The 18,051-nt window shown below is 43.0% G+C and overlaps 1 long non-coding RNA gene across 1 annotated transcript; it reads right to left on the bottom strand.

The window, feature by feature from the left end:
• Positions 1 to 4,462: 4,462 nt before the first annotated feature.
• LOC118937352 (uncharacterized) lies at positions 4,463 to 10,569 on the bottom strand. Its single transcript, XR_005034631.2, has 3 exons — positions 9,970 to 10,569; positions 5,764 to 5,994; positions 4,463 to 5,636 (listed from the first exon to the last, which is right to left on the bottom strand). It is a non-coding gene; the product is annotated as an uncharacterized LOC118937352 (long non-coding RNA).
• Between the last annotated feature and the right edge of the window lie 7,482 nt (positions 10,570 to 18,051).

The raw sequence follows: 18,051 nt of genomic DNA, 5'->3' as shown, positions 1-18,051 counted from the left end.
CCTACCTAATATTGCACGCTGCCTTTACACATTCTTACTGAGCTCAGCTTTAACTTATTGCTGTTTCGGTATTATAAAAGGAGTGCTATAGAAGCTGATACTCTGGGTAAAGTAGGCTTGCCTATGTGGGAGGGGTGTGAAAATAAAATCTGGGCCTGCCTGATAACAGTCTATCTAAATGATTTGCAGGGACGGATGCTGCCTCACACCTATGGCCTTCATGGCAGCTTGTGCCAATATGAGATTTTGGTTGGACTTTATTTTGGTTAGTTCTATACGACCATACCTTACCTAGGCCAGTGCTTGCTCCATACAGAAGCCCAAATTAATATAAAAAATGCATCTTAGATTCACACAGTACACTGGGTAACAGTACGGTCATGTAACACTATGGGGCAGTAGAGTACCAGTAGAGTACAAGATTCAACATACAGTCCCAAAACTGTAAAATATTACTATATTTATGAGCAGGCTACAAAGCGGAATTGCCTTTAGAAAAGTTAGAGTGAACTGTAATGCAGTCGAAAATGCCTTCAGTAAAATAGTTTAACCTGAGTTACGATGTAATTAAATGGGCATGATACATTTCCCAAAGGTGATTGTATACAGTGCCTTCAGAAAGTATTCACAAAACCTTTGACTTTTTTCACATCTAGTTGTAACAGCCTGAATCTAAAACCGTTTAAATTGAGATTTTTTTTTTCTCCACTGGCCTACACACAATACCCCATAATGTCAAAGTGGAATTGTGTTTTTCAAAACTTGACTAATTAAGTCAAAATGACAAGCTGAAATGTCTTGAGTCAATAAGTATTCAACCCCCTTTGTTATGGTAAGCCTAAATCAGTTCAGGTGTAAATATTTGCTTAACAAGTGACAAAATAAGTTGCATGGACTCACTCTGTGTGCAATAAAAGGGTTTAACATGGTTTCTAAAGGACTACCTCATCTCCGTACGCCACACATACATCTGTAAGGTTGAGCAGTGAATTTCAAACACAGATTCAACTATAAAGACCAGGGAGGTTTTCCAATTACTCGCAAATAATGACATCTATTGGTAGATGGGTAAAAAAAAAGCAGACATTGAATATCTCTTTGAGCATGGTGGTTATTAATTACACTTTGGACCCAGTCACTACAAAGATACAGGTGTCCTTCCTAACTCAGTTGCCGGAGAGGAAGGAAACCACTCTGGGATTTCACCATGAGGTCAATGGTGACTTTAAAACAGTTGCAGAGTTTAATGGCTGTGATAGGAGAAAATGGATCAACAACATTGTAGTTACTCCACAATACTAACGTAATTGACAGAGTGAAAAGAATGAAGCCTGAGGAGGATAAAAATATTCCAAAACATGACTAATATTTGTAACAGCATGCCCACACTAACACTGCAAAAAAATGTAGCAACGCAATTTGCTTTTTGTCCTGAATACAAAGTGTTATGTTTGGGGGAAATCCAATAAAACACATTACGGAGTACCAGTAATTATTTTATTTTCAATCATAGTGGTGGCTGCATCATGTTATGAGTATGCTTGTCATCGTTTACGGACTGGGAGGTTTTTCAGGATAAAAAATAAACAGAATGGAGCAAAGCACGGTCAACATGCTAGAGGAAAACTTGGTTCAGTCTGCTTTCCAACCAGACACTGGGAGATGAATTCAAACTTTCAGCAGGACAAATACCTAAAACACAAGTTGATTATACACTAAAGTTACTTACCAAGATGACTTTGAAGGTTCCTGAGCGGCCTAGTTACAGTTTTGACTTAAATTGTCTTGAAAATCCATGGCATGGCTTGAAAACCAACTAGACAGAGTTTTAAGATTTTTTTAAAAAGAATAATGTGTATATATTGTAACAATGCAGGTGTGCAAAGATCTTAGAGACTTACCCAGAAAGACTCACAGATGTAATCACTGCCAAAGGTGATTCTAACTTGACGCAGGGGTGTGAATACTTAGGTAAATGTGATATCTGTATTTCATTTTCAATCAATTTTCAAACATTTCCAAAAACATGTTTTCACTTTGTCATTATGGGGTATTGCGTGTAGATGGGTGAAAAAAATTATATCATTTTTTTTATTCAGGCTGTAACTAAATGTTGAATAAATCAAGGGGTATGAATACTTTCTGAAGGTATGGCATGTAAGAGTGGTTGAGTGAGTGGGAGTAGGAGTAGGTGCATAGAGTCTCTTGAAAAGCAGCTGTGAAAAGTCAGTGAACTTGGTTATCAATCAAGTCATGTCAGATCAGTGATTATTTCTTTATATATAGCCTATGACATTTCATCATCATGAATCTAATTAGGCCAATACTTATACAGAACAAAATTATAAACACATCATGCAATAATTTGAAAGATTTTACTGAGTTAAAGTTCATATAACGAAATCAGTCGATTTAAATAATATAAATTAGACCCTAATCTATTGATTTCACATGACTGGGCACCGGCACAGCCATGGGTGGGCCTGGGAGGGCATTGGCTCACCCAGTGGGGAGCCAGGCCCAGCCAATCAAAATGAGTTTTCCCCCGAGAAAAGGACTTTATTACAGACAGAAATACTCAATTTCATCAGCTGTCCCGGTGACTGGTCTCAGATGATCCCGCAGGTGAAGAAGATAGATGTGGAGGTTCTGGCCTGGCTTCGTTACACGTGGTCTGTGGTTGTGAGGCCAGTTGGACATACAGCCAAAATCTCTAAAACAACATTGGTAGAGAAATCAACATTACATGATCTGCCAACAGCTCTGGGGGAGATTCCTGCAGTCAGCATGCCCATTGCGCTCTCCCTCAAAACTTGAGTCATCTGTGGCATTGTGTTGTGTGACTGTGCCTTTTAGAGTGGCCTTGTATTGTCCCCAGCACAAGGTGCAGCTGTGTAATGATCATGCTGTTTAATCATCGTCTTGATATGGCACACGTGGATGGATTATCTTGGCAAAGGATAAATGCTCACTAACAGGGATGTAAACAAATTTGTGCACAACATTTGAGATAAATAAGGTTTTTTGTGCATATGGAACATTACTGGGATCTTTTATTTCAGCTCATGAAACATGGAACCTCACATGTTGCGTTTAAAAAATGTCAGTATATATATAGATCAATGATTATTTAGAAAAAGGGAGAATCACCCCATGAATACATTCAAACAGGCAGGAGTGATCCTCTTGAGTTGCCTCTCCTTCCACAGACACATTTGTGTAAGATCCCTGTTTCATTCCTCCCGCCGTGGTTGGATAGGCCTATAATTTACTTGCCCAATAGACTGCTATTAGCCTACAGGTTGGGGTTTTCAATCGAGTCGGCTGCTAAAGGTACTGCAAAATAGCGTTGTTGTAGCAAATTTGGGGAGCAGCTTGACATGGGAGACATACACACGCATAGTCCCTGGTGTCCAGGATCCCAAGATAGCCTATGATAGTTGTCATAGAGGGGATATACTACTCTCAGTAAAGCACTATGGATAAAGTCATGAATTAATAGTTGTCATTATTTACAGATTTTTTTGGTTCCCTCATATTCTGAACATCCATATGCAGTAAGATTCTCTAACCTAATGTATGGCAGCTTTGCCGTCTCTATTCAGTTACTACATTACACTCCTTGCCGCTCCTGTCATTTGTCAAAGACAGGAGTGGCAATGAGCGGATTGTTAGCTAAAAGACTGGTACCCAGTGCAAGGTGTTTGCCTACGCTACGCAGCAAAACATTGTAATGACCTCGGCGGGCAGACTGACAGGGAATCAACCCCAGGTCTCTTCGGAGTCAGTGAGAGTGCCAGGATAGTTTTTGTGTTTTTTCATAACGTACCATGGCCGTTGGAAGAGTGTATGCCTGTAGTCGAAGTTGCCAGGGGGAAACTGTGTGTGTGTGTACTGAAACCTGTTTGAACAAGTTATTAGATCATTAGATTGATAAGCGTGCATGCGTGCCCAGTGACGCCTGTTTGAACGAGTGTATTAGATCATTAGATTGGTGGCTGTTTGTTTTGCACCTACTTTTTACCTCCAACACACACACACACACACGTCTCCACCTTCAGAAAGTATACACACCCCTTGACTTTTTCCACATTTTGTTGTGTTACAGCCTGAATTTAAAATTGATTAAATCGAGATGTTGTGTCACTGGCCTCCACACAATACCCCGTAATGTCAAAGTGAAATTACATTTTTTTTTTACAAATTAATAAAAAATTAAAAGCTGAAGTGTCTTGAGTTAATAAGTATTCAACCCACGTTACGGCAAGCCTAAATCAAATGTACTTCAACTTTATTCTCAAAATATATCTATATTTTTAAAGTACAATCCATGTGAAAAAAATGTACTACCACCCATCACTCTTTATTTATTTGTTCTCTTCACTTGGCCCTAATACTTTCCACAGAAAAGTAGCTCTTTGGACCTAATGCCAAGACATTTAGGAGTTTTCCGTACCCCACCCTACCATGAGATATCCATGTCATCATCACGGGAAAACATAAAAGGTTGTGTTTGATATCATTTAAAAGCTTACAAACAGGGGTTGTCAAACTATTATATCATTTAACATCAATTATCAAACAATTCATAAACTTCTATTGTAATATAGATGTTTGCATATGTTGTAGTGTAGGCCGTATTTTGCATAATGGAGGTGTTTGAGTTGTGCCCGCCCTCGGTTGAGACACAACCAACACAGCATGCTCTTAAATGCAGAGTGGGTGTCATTTCAGTCATAGACATAAGGACTGGGGAGTTTTTCAGGATATTTTTCAATATATTTTCAGTGGGTCTGTGACAAAGGAAGGTTGGGCTGTAGCAATGGTGAGGTGTGAGTGTCAGGATAATTACATGCCATGTCTCAGGCTGAACACATTGGCAGTCAAAACGCTAGTCTCCACCGAGTGTTGTTAACACCCCATGGTTCCCCTTATCAAACAGTCAGTGGAGAAACCAACTTTTGAGTGTTAAGAGATAAAACACAGGTAATCGTATGAATATTGTTTGTTTCTATTTTGAAAGCAATCGTGAAATGACAAATAGTTGACAAATAGATTATCCACTTCTCAAATACGGCCAAATGATGGCAACGAGAGGTGTATTCTAAGGTGAGTGTGGCTTGAGCCTTGCTTCTCTAATGCTGACGCGTTTCCCCCCTCCAGTTCCAGGGGATGGTGTGGCTGCCCCTAACACTACTGAAATGGACCCTGGGACAGAGCCCTCTCAACTGTCTCAAAGCGCAACGGACTCTGAGGACCCCTCAACGACATTTTTCACTACTGAGTACGGTGGGTTGGGAAATGTTACATTCCCAGCAAGAAAACCAAAAAATGGCACTCAGACAGAAGAGGAAACTAACAAAGTCAATAACAACCAAACGGAACAGGTGGGGTTTTAATACAACACAATAAAGTAACCTGCTGCTTCATCTCCTGACACTGGCCAGTTAGTGACGCTGACCAGCTTGTTGGCACACAGAACCCCTACACTGGCGACCTGGAACCTGTCAGTCATAATCACGACTCGCCTGTGAAGCATTTTGTCCTGTGAGGTGACGAGGGTCTTGATGTCACCTCTGGTCAGCGAAATCCCCTCATATCTGTTGGCCATTGTGGCCTTCATCATGGGCCCTTCTCTGGTGATAAAAGGCTTATTTTACAACACGCTCTCACTCACAGTCGCTCTCCCTCTCTTATTGACGTAATACTTTCTCTTAATTCTCTCAAGGTAAGTCTTTCTTATTGCAGCTTAAATAAACATACCTGTTTTTTTACTTCTTTAAATACTGTCTGTGTTGAGCACAAGGAGCAGTGGGCTTCTGCTATGGTGATGGTGGACCTCTGGAGACAGGCGGACAGATTGCTCAGGTGTGTTAGTGTGTCATGCACGAAGCCAAAGAATCAGATAAGAACAGCCTCCATCGCAGTACTGTAGTATTTCCTGGCCTTTACCGGCTGGACACCTCAGGCATTTTGGGCATCAGCAGATTGAATCTGAAATACATAAAGAACAAAGACATACAAATAGACAATTAATTGCTGTCCAAAAAAAAACTATATTAGATATGACACATTTTATCAGTGCATAAAACATTGAAACATGATGTTACCAATTGTAACCGTGTTTGTTGTTATTTACTGGACATTATATATTGATGATGACTTTTGGAGTACTTAGCATAGTAATCTAGAGCCACTACCTGTACCAGGTGCTGGACACACCCCTGGTAACCTCGCAGGAAGTGAGCCAGTGGACGCAATAGGTGTAACGGATTTCCTCCTCTTCTTCCGAAGAGGAGAGGCAAGAAGGATCAGAGGACCAATATGCAGCGTGGTTATTGTTAAGCATCTTTAATAAAGACGAAAACGTAAACACTATACAAATACAAAATAAGAAAACGTGGCAAAACCGAAACAGTCCTAACTGGTGCAGAGAACACAGAGACAGGAAACAATCACCCACAAAATACCCAAAGAATATGGCTGCCTAAATATGGTTCCCAATCAGAGACAACGATAAACACCTGCCTCTGATTGAGAACCACTCCAAGCAACCATAGACTTACCTAGAACACTAAACTGAACACAACCCCATTAATCTACAAAAAAACCTAGATAAGACAAAACACATAAATCACCCATGTCACACCCTGGCCTAACCAAAATAATAAAGAAAACACAGAATACTAAGGCCAGGGCGTGACAATAGGTGTCCTACCAATTCTGGTGTTCACCAGTGGTGTGTGTTCAAGAGCCTGGGGGCTGTTTACCAGGTTTTCCCTGTTCAGTGGGCTGGTGTGGTGGAAGGTGTAGAGCCTACTGAGGAGGTCTTCTACTTTCTGAAACACCACGTTGGACCGCATGGCATCAGAAAAGGTCAGTTCAAGGCGGTGTGCCATACGGTGGATGCCGATGATGTTAGGCCTGTCCCCCTTCAGCCAGCTGACCACACCATTCTTGGCTCCGGTCATCACAGCAGCTCCATCTGTTCCCAGAGCGACCAACTTGCACCCCCACTCATCACACACCCACTCCACGATGGCACTGATGGAGTTGCTTATATGTGCCGCGTCTGCCTTCTCCACCGACTTGCTGCCAACAAACTTCGACTCGATCTTGCCCTTGAGACAGAATCTGACAAACTAACTCCTCCTCTTTCACAAAACTGTCTGTGGAGCCATCTGACATGGAGAGAAATTTGATGAGTTTAAAAAAAAATGTCTTTGACGTTGTTTCTCTCCACCTCTGCAATATGGTGCATAAACTCTTTAGCCTGCTTCTCAATTCTATATGTTGAGCCCACAGCGAGTCCTTTTTTTTTCTCATTCAAACTGCAAAAAATCAAACATCAAACATCAAATTAATTCAATAATAATTAAATATACAATCATGTTATCCAATATAGCTGGAAGTTGATTGTGCTAAATTAGCCTTCTACCCTTAGTTTACTTAAGGATCAACACTATAAGGCTGTTAAAGTCAATTGTGTCCCAATGCTTTAAAATGAACAGCATCTGGAGACAAACATTAAAATATAATGTTACAGAGCCATAGGAAAGCATGGAGATCCATGTCAGCATCAGTAGGCCTATCATTTTATGATATTTATATTTTTATGATATTTATACACTTTGAGGTGAACCAAAGCTTATCAAGAGCTGGGAAATAACCTACAATACTGGACCACGTCTGCAAAATAGACTTGAAAAAAATAGCTACAAAAGTACTAGTCTAGCTACAAGAGTAACAACATTTTCACTTACTCACACATCCACTCGAAGTCAGAAAGTGGTCTCGCCTTCTTGCCAATGGCATGTACAGTCCTAAACAGTATCTTCATCTTCGTGCTGGTCTGCTCTGATGTTTCCATTAGTGCTCAGAGGGTGTCAAGAGGAGAGGCCAGGACACAGAGACACGCAGGCAATGTGACACTTGTTGTGTTCACGGTCACAAATGTTCTCCAACTTCATAATTTTAATCCCGATGACAAATTAGTTGTTTCTGCTTTTATCTTTAGCATACTGGCGACACACAGAACAACTCATCACCACAGCCTCCGTATCATACTGTCACCAGCCACTTCAAACTCCTTTATCTCCAAACCTCCAAAAATTCTCACAAAACGTTCTTTTTTGATGTGATTCGTCCTTTTCGTGTGTGGGTTTTTGTTTCAAAGGTTGGCTTACTCCAGATAAATGTCTCCACATAACAGCTATTTAATGAACAGTAGCTAGCAGCAGACCCGTGGCAAGTGAGCGATGTCGAGTAGCTGATGTCCCGTATGGTAAACAGTGCCATGAAACTAGGAGCACTAGAGACGGTCTGTGGCTGGCAAACATGAGTAATTTCCTCCGAGCCATCATGCCAGATATTTTATTACATTACTATTTTGGTACAAACATTTACCTGCCAGTGTGGCGGATAGCCTTCTGAGATTTACTCGACAAACAGAAAATATAACCGCATTTTGTGCTCGGCGGGTGTTCATTTCGGACCCTGCCAGTAGGCTAGGCCTCACTCCAACGACAACGGAACTAGAAATAAGATCAGACTCGAGTTCCACATTATTATACAATGGAACTTCCATGCAACCCATCTCCACGCCTTGTACTAACACACTGTAGCCACTTTCTGAGGTGTCAGACAAAGGCAAAACACCCTCCAGACCACCGATCAAAAAGACAAGCTTGTTCCCCTGCGAACGCAACATGGCCTTGTGATTCTGTCTTTCGTAATTTACGGAACTGTAGTCTATATGCCTCTGGGACCAACTCGTAAGCCCGAAGGATAGCAACTTTAACAGTATCAAAATCTGAACTCTGGTCAAGAGATAAAGCGATGTACACTTTTTGAACTTTTCCAACAAGACCACCTTGGAGGAGCAGTGACCAAATATCACGTGGCCATTTTAGGGATGTGGAAATCCTCTCAAACAAAGTCAAATATACATCCACCTCCTTTTTGTTGAAAGGCGGTACTTGTTCCGACACACGATCAAACTCTGTTGGGGTGCAGGATGGCCTGACTGGATTCAGAGTGCTTCCAGACCTATCTCTCCCCAATTTCGTGGTATCCAATTGGTAGTTACAGTCTTGTCTCATCGCTGCAACTCCCATACGGACTGGGGAGAGGCGAAGGTCGAGAGCCGTGAGTCTTCCGAAACAAGACCCAACCAAGCCGCACTGCTTCTTGACACAAATGCCCGCTTAAACCGGAAGCCAGCCTTGTCTTTCACTGTGCTCATACTCCAGTTTGTGTTGCTCCAACTTTGCATTTAGTTATATCTCCCTCAGTTGCACGTCTATGGGACTTACCCCCCACTACCCATGGTACCCATCTCATCAACCTCCCTCTCCGGAAGGATTTCCTCCTCCACCAAAGCGGTACCGATCAACTCTATGACTACAGCTTTTGGATCACCAGATGCCACTTTGTCATAACGCTTTGCAATGGTGAGCAGATTCACCTTTGTACATTTATCTAGCAACTCCCATGTAGGGTTTTCCACAAAAACTTCTGACTTAAAATCTATGGCTTCATTGTCTTAGTCTTTGCAACGTTCAAAACAATTCTCACAATCGTATAACCCTTTTGGGTGGATGTCAGTGACAAACTACCACAAGTGTATTTTAACAACTCATATCTGGGAACGGCGGAGGTTCGGCGGAGGTTCAGAGAAGGTTCAGACTACCCTACTCATGGGAAACAACATCCTGGACAAGCCCCCATTTTGTTATGTTCCCCAGAAAGAAAATCAAAAATGTCGCTCAAAAAGAAGCGGGAACTATCAAAGTCACTGACCAATAACCAAAAAGAAACAGGTGGGGTTTTAGGAGGGGTTCTGAAAGATACTCATGGGGGTGTCCACTTAAAGTTGACTAGAAAAAACAAGTGGAACCTGAAAGGCACCCACTATGAGCGCCCACTAAATTTGGCCAAGAAGAAACCAAACAAACGAAAAACCCTCACCAAGCTTAAAGATAGGAAGCAAATCAAAAAAGTGGCACAAAACAAAATCATACAAAGGAAGGTTTTGACCCTCCACATCTCTCAAGACAACTGGAGTACTGGGCCAGACACTGTTAAATAGCACCTGGAACAGCGCAGTCGAATCACCTTCCCACTAACGAGATGGAAAACCAGCACAGGTGAAACACAAACTGACTGACGAGGTCAGCAATCGGTGCGCCCTACGTGCTGAAGTGCTATACGTCTTGAAGTCCAACCTCAAAAAATACATGTAAAAAACAAAGCCTTACGGAAGGGTGTGGAAGGAAAACGATAACTGCCTTTATAAACCTGTCGAGACCATTTCACGTGAAATAAAATCTTGAAAGTCAGATGTAACGTTTATGGGTTTGCATTGAGCATACCTTCAAATAAAAACAAAAGCAAAACAAAGAGCAAAACACACCTCTCTGCCCAGATTGACTGTGGGGCCTTCTACTCTGTCACTTAACCACCATAGGGTGGCGCTAGTGAAGAGAATCCCAGAGTTCGAAAGACCTTTACATGAGGGTCCAGAAGCTTGCTTAGAGTTCAAAAATGTTTGTTGAGTCTGAACTGTTTTCTGAGAGTTTGTCCATATGTGTGTGTGTTGTATAGAGCTTGGCTGGAAAGTGACCGTGCTGGTGCTGGGGACTGTCATACTCATCCTCAACATCCACCACAACAGGTGAGAACCTGCACACTGCTGTCTGCTCCCCTGTACCACTACTGGTCCACTAACAAGGGGACTAATGGAAATGTAGCTTGTCAGTAACACTATCCATAAACAGTATTAGGCCTACTACATTCTGAATTCCATTCAGAATTGTCTAAGTTCCCCCTGAATGTGAATTATGCTCCAAAGATTGTTGATGACCCTGTAGTCAGTAAGATTTTTTTTCTCAAACTACTTTTTAAAACTGCTATACCCACAACTGTCCACACTCACTTGCAAATTTACAAATGAGAACTAGATGGTAATTTTCCATGAAGAAAACTCGGTGTGACTTGTGTCTGTGTGTAACTACAAATACATGGTTTCCATCTCACAGGAAGAAGAAGGTTGTGTGTGTGCTGACGTTTTACACTCCTACGGGGAATTGAGTCAGCCGGGGTCCCCTTTACCTAGCGAGAGAGCCCCGCTAACGCAGCATCCCATGCAGCCAGCCCACTCTCAATCCCTACATTGCGGAGAGATCCGCGATCGAGTGGAAGGACGGAACCCTCACCCCGTTGTTCGACCACAACTGTTACCTGGCTGACAGAAGGACAACGGTGTCCGTGTGTGTGTGTCTTTGTGCCTGTGTGAAAGGAAAGAGAAACAAATGGAATCTGAGAATCTATTGTAAAATCTGAGAGGTACACATTGAGCACACACATTTCATTGCATTGCATTTCAATAATCGGTTCCACAAGAAGTTTATTGATGTGAGTCGGCATGGTGGTTATGTTACATTTTCAACACACGCACCTCATGGAATGTCTGGAAAGCACTGAGTTCCCTCAGAAGTATCTGGCCAAACTGAGATGAAAGGTAGCAAAGAAGTCCTGCTAGAAGATATAGCTGGGCCTGGTTGAAGTATCGTTACGTTATAGTACAAACCCCAGATGAACTGGACAAACAGCCTTTCCCTCTAACTGATACATTTTTCATATACAGTGCATTCGCAAAAGTATTCAGACCTCTTCACTTTTTACACATGTTGTTACGTTATAGCCTTGTTAAATAAATGGTGGCAGCATCAGGCTGTGGGGATGTTTTTCAGCGGCAGGGACTGGGAGACTAGTCAGGATCGAGGGAAAGATTAACAAAGCAAAGTCTGGAGAGATCCTGCTTCGGAGTGCTCAGGACCTCAGACACCCAAGACAACGCAGGAGTGGCTAAACCAGAGCCCGGACTTGACCCCGATCTAACATCTCTGGAGAGACCTGAAAATAGCTGTGCAGCGACGCTCCCCATCCATCCTGACAGAGCTTGAGAGGATCTGCAGAGAAGAATGGTAGAAACTCCGCAATTACAGGTGTGCCAAACTTGTAGTGTCATACCCAAGAAGACGTGAGGCTGTAATTGCTGTCAAAGGTGCTTCAACATATTACTAAGTAAAGTGTCTGAGTACGTATGTAAATGTAATATTTCTGTTTGTTTTTTATACATTTGCAAACATTTCTAACAACCTGTTTTTGCTCTGTCATTATAGCAAGAGGGTCTGAATACTTTCCGCTGCACCGTACAAGACATCGCTACAGTAACAGGTCCATAGCAACAATTCGGACAATTAAAAAAAGTGGAGCTTCTGAAGCGTGGAATTCTGCTCCCGCATAGAATGTTCTGTATTGTTTCCCTGACAACAATATATGTTGCTGATTGAAGTTTTAGGCCTTTAGGCTATCTATTTCATAATATCATTTCCAAAATTCGAGAAACATGCCACCCACTGAAGATTTGGAGATGAAAATGGATCCATTATTTGTTATTTTGTCTTTGCTTTCCCAATCTCAGTCTTTTTTTATTTCTCGACAGCATTACCTTCAAGCGTCCAACAATGTGCAGTTAAGGAACGTGCATTCTTTAATACAAAGAGAACACAACTTTTTTGACTTATCTATTTTTTACTTTACTTTTTCTTAAAACTGCATTGTTGGTTGAGGGCATATACAGTAAGTAAGCGTTACACTGTAAGGTCTCCCGTTGTATTCGGTGCACGTGACAAATAACATTTGATTGGATTTCACACCTACAAGCTGAATTAGAGGAGGAAGATGCTTTACATAAACATGACTGCATTAACCTGTGGTCTGACGTCGGAAAGATCATTTGAATACCTCGCATCCCAGTTTCGCCCCCTACATTGAAAAGCAGAACACCAGATGGAGAAATGCCATTGGCTATTAGAAGCATATAGCCGTTGTGTTGTGGTGGCTCACAACTACTTGCGAATATCGGACCTTGGCAACTCTCGTTGGCATTGGCATATCAGCATCAGGTGGTCTAGCGCACAAAGTCTGTAGGGTGGTAAATTATATAATGTACAAAACATACATCAATGGCCTCCCAAGTAGTGCAGAGGTTTAAGGCACTGCATCCCAGTATTGCGGCCATGCCCGGAAGTCCCATAAGGGCTGCGCACAATTGGCCCAGCATCGTCCGATTTAGGGGAGGGTTTGGCCGGGGGGCGTCTTTACTTGGCCCATTGCGCTCTAGCTGCTCCTTGTGGCGGGCCGGGCACCTGCAAGCTGACTCCGGTCGTCAGTGCAACGGTGTTTCCTTCTGACAGGTTAAGTGAGCGGGTCATTTTTCGGGAGGGCAGATGACTCGACCTTCATCTATCCTGAGCCCGTTTGGGAGTTGCAGCGATGAGACAAGATCGTAATCACGAAACTGGGTAGAAAAAGGGGATAAATAAAAAATACTAAATAAACATAGATCAAATTGCCAACGGGTATTCAACTTGATAGAACCATAGTAGGGTTCCAGAGAAGAGGCTTTCCTATGTGTGCCGGTACTATAGATGGCAAACACATACCAATTATTGCCCCTAAAGAAAATCAGGTTATTACAACAAAAAAAGGATGGCACTCAATCGTACTCACACATATTGGTAAACAACTACTATTCACTACTATTCACTCAATACACAATATTATTACTGGTTATGTTAACAACCATATCAATCACACTCATTCATATTGAGTCCCATTGGCAAAATGTCAATACTCATATAACAAATTGCTACATATTGAAAGATTAATATATATGTTCAAATATTTTGCAAAGGTAGCCTATGTTACAGTGATACAACTGTAATTGTATACAATATATACAATTCACAGATACCTATGTTGGATGGCCTGGCAAGACCCACGATGCAACAGTACTTCTTAACTCTGACTTGTACATTTTGGCAGAGGAACATCGCCACAGTTATCTTTTCCCACAGGAGGTAGGGGATTATTACTGGGCTTTGTGCTTACTGTATAAGTTTGAAGTTTTAATGTCACGTGCACAAGTACAATGCCACGTGCACAAGTAGTAGCTTAGTTAGACTGCTGGTCTCTGATCCCACGTATCATCTTATGCCTTTGTGCCCTTGAGCAAGACATTTAACCCCTCATATCTACAGGTGTTGGGAAAGGCAGAAGACAAATTCCCGTTCCAACCAATGGACAATATAGGATGCATTTTAGGCGGGTTAAATGGGGGAGGACTGGTAGCCTACCTGAAAATAACTAGTCACTAAGCAAAATTCATGGAGTAGCCAGCTTGTTTATTACATATTTTGTTTTGTTTCATGTATTACTTAAATAAATCACAGATTGTTGGTGGGACTGAGGTCCCCATGGTCATCACTGGCGATCCAGCTTGCCCACTGAAGAGGTGGCTTACCAAAGGATTCCCATCTAACGAATCGGAGAAGCACTTCAAACCACGTGTGTTTGTAGAAAAAGATTTTGGTTAGCTCAAAGGCAGGTGGCGACGCGTCATAAAGCAGGTAGATGTGAATGTTCCGCTGGTCTCTGAAATTGTTCAGGCATGTTGTGTCCTCCAAAACATTTGTGAGATCCATGGGGCGGACACCTTCATCCCTGGGATGAGGAACGCAGGAGAATCGAATGACAGGAGGGACTTGAGCAACCACCAGTTTATAACGCACCTGACAACGCAACATCATCTGCAGCAAATGTTAGAAAAGGCCTAATGGCATTGATGTCTCTGTGAGTCTGTGGTCAGTCACATAACAAGAGATGCCAGTAAACACAGATCCTGAACATGCTCAACACACCATGCTCAGCCTGCACACACACTGTAATACTTTCATTTTACTCCTTTTTATTTTAAATTAACTGTCTTGTGTCTTGAGAACTACTCCAGGATAAAATATTCACATTGTCTCGTTTCATTCAGATCGTTTTATTAAAATCTAGAAATATCTTGTAACATTAAACATTAAAAACAAACAATTAGAAGAGTAGAAGTGTCACGCCCTGACCTTAGAGATCCTATTTATTCTCTATGTTTGGTTAGGTCAGGGTGTGACTGGGAAATTCTATGTTTTCTGTTTCTTTGTTTTTGGCCGAGTGTGGTTCCTAATCAGAGGCAGCTGTCTATCGTTGTCTCTGATTGGGAATCATAATTAGGCAGCCTGTTTTCCAGGTTGTGTGATCTTGTTTTCTGTTTAGTTGCTGTTGCCTTACAGAACGGCATGCGTTTTTTTTGTCTTTGTTATTTTGTTTGGTGTCATCAATAAAAATACGATGTACGCCAACCACGTTGGGCCTTGGTCTCCTTCTACCAATGAGAGCCGTTACAAGAAGATTGATTACTTACGTTGTAGCTATAAATTGAAGCTACTCGTACATCTCATGTTTTATTGTTATTTTCAGATAGTTTAAACCTCCTGTGGTCCTGGGGGTCAGCGTGACCCAACCACTGAGCCAGCCAGCCAACCAGCCAGCACTAGCAAGGTGTGAGTGTTATTGTGTGTACCGTGTTCGGTGGCTCCCCGCGCCGTGGTCCTGGGGGTCAGCGTGACCCAACCACTGAGCCAGCCAGCCAACCAGCCAGCACTAGCAAGGTGTGTGTGTTATTGTGTGTACCGTGTGCGGTGGCTCCCCCCGCTGCGCCGTGGTCCTGGTGGTCAGAGTGACCCAGGCCCTGAGTTTCGAGGGTTCCCCCGCTGCGCCGTCCTGGGGGGCAGCGTGACCCATCTGCTCAGCCAGCCAGCCAGCACTAGCAAGGTGTGTGTGTTATTGTGTGTACTGTGTGAATTGGGGACTCCCCCGTAGAGAGGATACTAATATTGTCATCAGAACACAAAGTCATCATTACCCCCCCCCCCCCCCCCCCCGTGCCGCGTGCTCTCCCCCGCCGCTGCTCAGTGGACCCAATCGGTGGACCCGAGCCACCATGGCCGTGCGTTTCACCGCAGCGCAGGTCCTAGAACAGATCTTCTCCGGCGTCGACCAAGAAGACTACTCCGATTCCGAGGGGGAAGAGGTTTCGGAAGACGAAGATGCGGAGGAATGCAACCCCAAGAGCGAGGCCGACCAGGCGCCTTCGCGCTCTTCGGAGAAAGACCCGGAGGAAGCCCCCGAGGACGAATACAAGGACGACCGCGAGAACGAACGCGATGAAGCCCCAGAGGATGAACGCGAGGACGAATGTTAGGAAGAGATGGCCTCGGCTTGAGCCCAAAGGGAGACGACGCCGTTGCTGTCGAAAAACGGCAAAATCAAATGGTCCCCAGTGGCCTACGGCCGCCGCCGCCGCAGGGCCAGTGCGATCGGCCACGCCGGGCCGGACGAGACTCTGGGTCCCACGGCCTATGCCGTGTCTCGCACCCGCGACATCGTGTCCACCTTCCACCAGTTTGTGGACATGACGAATCTGCACGGGGCAAGAAAATACGGCGACATGGATAACATACAGATGGCGGGTTTATGCTGCATTGAAAGATAGAACAGCCGCCTCCGTTAAGACAAAGTGTGGCGGTGTGCGTATATTTGTAGACAACAGCTGGTGAACAAAATGTAATATTAACCTGTAGTGACACCCCATCCCGTGAACGGGACCGTTGTCATCATCTGACACTAATTAGCATAACGTAACGGACATAAATCTTCCTAGAAAATATTCCTATTCATGAAAATCACAAGTGAAATACAGTGCCTTGCGAAAGTATTCGGCCCCCTTGAACTTTGCGACCTTTTGCCACATTTCAGGCTTCAAACATAAAGATATAAAACTGTATTTTTTTGTGAAGAATCAACACCAAGTGGGACACAATCATGAAGTGGAACGACATTTATTGGATATTTCAAACTTTTTTAACAAATCAAAAACTGAAAAATTGGGCGTGCAAAAATATTCAGCCCCCTTAAGTTAATACTTTGTTGCGCCACCTTTTGCTGCGATTACAGCTGTAAGTCGCTTGGGGTATGTCTCTATCAGTTTTGCACATCGAGAGACTGAAAATTTTTCCCATTCCTCCTTGCAAAACAGCTCGAGCTCAGTGAGGTTGGATGGAGAGCATTTGTGAACAGCAGTTTTCAGTTCTTTCCTCAGATTCTCGATTAGATTCAGGTCTGGACTTTGACTTGGCCATTCTAACACCTGGATATGTTTATTTTTGAACCATTCCATTGTAGATTTTGCTTTATGTTTTGGATCATTGTCTTGTTGGAAGACAAATCTCCGTCCCAGTCTCAGGTCTTTTGCAGACTCCATCAGGTTTTCTTCCAGAATGGTCCTGTATTTGGCTCCATCCATCTTCCCATCAATTTTAACCATCTTCCCTGTCCCTGCTGAAGAAAAGCAGGCCCAAACCATGATGCTGCCACCACCATGTTTGACAGTGGGGATGGTGTGTTCAGGGTGATGAGCTGTGTTGTTTTTACGCCAAACATAACGTTTTGCATTGTTGCCAAAAAGTTCAATTTTGGTTTCATCTGACCAGAGCACCTTCTTCCACATGTTTGGTGTGTCTCCCAGGTGGCTTGTGGCAAACTTTAAACAACACTTTTTATGGATATCTTTAAGAAATGGCTTTCTTCTTGCCACTCTTCCATAAAGGCCAGATTTGTGCAATATACGACTGATTGTTGTCCTATGGACAGAGTCTCCCACCTCAGCTGTAGATCTCTGCAGTTCATCCAGAGTGATCATGGGCCTCTTGGCTGCATCTCTGATCAGTCTTCTCCTTGTATGAGCTGAAAGTGTAGAGGGACGGCCAGGTCTTGGTAGATTTGCAGTGGTCTGATACTCCTTCCATTTCAATATTATCACTTGCACAGTGCTCCTTGGGATGTTTAAAGCTTGGGAAATCTTTTTGTATCCAAATCCGGCTTTAAACTTCTTCACAACAGTATCTCGGACCTGCCTGGTGTGTTCCTTGTTCTTCATGATGCTCTCTGCGCTTTTAACGGACCTCTGAGACTATCACAGTGCAGGTGCATTTATACGGAGACTTGATTACACACAGGTGGATTGTATTTATCATCATTAGTCATTTAGGTCAACATTGGATCATTCAGAGATCCTCACTGAACTTCTGGAGAGAGTTTGCT

This window comes from Oncorhynchus mykiss, chromosome 11 (assembly GCF_057628025.1).
Source record: "Oncorhynchus mykiss isolate SJ-2025 chromosome 11, ASM5762802v1, whole genome shotgun sequence".
Classification (NCBI taxonomy): domain Eukaryota; kingdom Metazoa; phylum Chordata; class Actinopteri; order Salmoniformes; family Salmonidae; genus Oncorhynchus; species Oncorhynchus mykiss.
This window is presented reverse-complemented; position numbering and strand designations above follow the sequence as displayed.